Consider the following 2,623-nt stretch of genomic DNA (forward strand, 5'->3'; position numbering starts at 1 on the left):
ACACTGCAGGCAAGGCGAGTGCGAACCGCACGCTCAGGTTCTGGAGCCACCGCACCAAAGTGAATCGGAGGGAGCGGAGGCAGGCCAGTCGGCGGCGTTCCGATGAACTTCTTGAGAACGCCCACATGGAATACATCGTGAAGCCGGGCCTGAGGAGGTAGAGCAAGGCGCACAGCAACCTCATTGATAACTTTGGTGACCAGGTAGTGTCCATAGAACCGTGGCTTCAACTTGCCCGTTACCGGCTGCTGCTGCAACGCTGGGGCGCGGTGCCGCAAGCGGAGCAGCGCCCAGTCGCCCACGTTGTAGACCACCACACAGTGGTGGGCGTCGTAGTGCCGCTTTTGCGCCTTCTGTACTTGTTCAAGCCTATAGCGAACGTCGGGGAGAAAAACGTCCCACTCCTCCATTGTCTTGGCAACAGCCGGCACACGAGTGTCGCCTGGCTCGTAAGAACGGACCGACGGCGGGTCCCGACCATAGACCACCCGAAACGGCGTGTCTTGTAGAGAGCTCTGGTAGGCGGTGTTGAAGATGAACTCCGCCCAAGGCAGCCATCCGCACCAAAGTGAATCGGAGGGAGCGCAGGCAGGCCAGTCGGCGGCATTCCGATGAACTTCTTGAGAACGCCCACATGGAATACATCGTGAAGCCGGGCCTGAGGAGGTAGAGCAAGGCGCACAACAACCTCATTGATAACTTCGGTGACGAGGTAGTGTCCATAGAACCGTGGCTTCAACTTGCCCGTTACCGGCTGCTGCTGCGACGCTGGGGCGCGGTGCCGCAAGCGGAGCAGCGCCCAGTCGCCCACGTTGTAGACCACCACACGGTGGTGGGCGTCGTAGTGCCGCTTTTGCGCCTTCTGTACTTGTTCAAGCCTATAGCGAACGTCGGCGAGAAAAACGTCCCACTCCTCCATTATCTTGGCAACAGCCGGCACACGAGTGTCGCCCGGCTCGTAAGAACGGACCGACGGTGGGTCCAGACCATAGACCACCCGAAATGGCGTGTCTTGTAGAGAGCTCTGGTAGGCGGTGTTGAAGATGAACTCCGCCCAAGGCAGCCATCGCAGCCACTGCTTCGGCCGATCACCTGTGAGGCAGCGGAGATGCATAATGATGACACGGTTGGCTGCCTCGGACTGCCCATCTGACTGAGGATGGAATGCGGTGGACATGTGCAACTTTGTGCCCACCAAATGCATCAGCTCCCTCCAGAAGGTGGACGTGAACACCGGATCGCGGTCCGACACCACGGACTGCGGCACGCAATGGAGGCGGACGATGTCGGCGAAGAATGCCTGTGCGACGGATTCAGCCGAGTATGGGTGTGCCAAGGGAATGAAGTGGCAGTACTTGCTGAATCGATCGACCACCATGAGAATGACCAACTTGTCCTTGACGCGTGGTAACGCCTCCACGAAGTCAAGCGCGATGTCTGTCTAGACACCCTGCGGAACTGGCAGGGCATGAGCAACCCGACTGGATGCAGGTGCTCCGACTTGTACCTCTGGCAAGTGGCGCAAGCGCGCACGAAATCCTGCATAACTTGTTTCATGTTAGGAAAATGGAAATCACGCCGGAGCTGGTGCAGCGTGCGTTGAATGCCCTCGTGGTCGTCGTCCTCATGGACCGCGGCCACAATCTCTTGAAGAAGGGGGGACGCCGGCGGGATGTATACGCGGCCCCCATACTAGACCATGTCGTCCACCACGTTCCACGGCGCCGAGCGTGTACCAGCACGAACATCATCCTGCAGGGCGACGAGGGCTGTGTCGGTGAGCTGGACCTCCCGGAGGCACGCGACAAAATAGAAGCAGGGCACTGAAAAGGCCAGTATAGCTGCTCTTTTTAGTCTCACGATTACAGGATATATGTAGCCCGTAGCCCTAACAAACTTGGTAAATACTAAAAGGGAAATAACCAACATGGTAACTAATAAAGGGAAATAACCATCCTAAACTTAACGTAACATCCAGGGACTCTAGCCACGCTCAGCAGCCTCCTGTGCGCCAGCCCTGCTGGCCGTGCGTTCGGCAGCCCGGCGCACGTCCCGGGCCCTTCGGCGGCGGGTGTACGTGCATCCCCACATGACATCTCTCCCCCTCGACACTCAGCTCGTTCTCGAGCTGAAAAGACAGAAACTTGGAGAGGAACGGCTCGACGTCTTCCCAAGTAGCTGACGACGCTGACTGCCCTTTCCACTTGATGAGGACCTACGGACACTGCAGGCAAGGCGAGTGCGAACCGCACGCTCAGGTTCTGGAGCCACCGCACCAAAGTGAATCGGAGGGAGCGGAGGCAGGCCAGTCGGCGGCGTTCCGATGAACTTCTTGAGAACGCCCACATGGAATACATCGTGAAGCCGGGCCTGAGGAGGTAGAGCAAGGCGCACAGCAACCTCATTGATAACTTTGGTGACCAGGTAGTGTCCATAGAACCGTGGCTTCAACTTGCCCGTTACCGGCTGCTGCTGCAACGCTGGGGCGCGGTGCCGCAAGCGGAGCAGCGCCCAGTCGCCCACGTTGTAGACCACCACACAGTGGTGGGCGTCGTAGTGCCGCTTTTGCGCCTTCTGTACTTGTTCAAGCCTATAGCGAACGTCGGGGAGAAAAACGTCCCAC

This window comes from Sorghum bicolor, chromosome 5, assembly GCF_000003195.3.
Source record: "Sorghum bicolor cultivar BTx623 chromosome 5, Sorghum_bicolor_NCBIv3, whole genome shotgun sequence".
NCBI classification, from domain to species: domain Eukaryota; kingdom Viridiplantae; phylum Streptophyta; class Magnoliopsida; order Poales; family Poaceae; genus Sorghum; species Sorghum bicolor.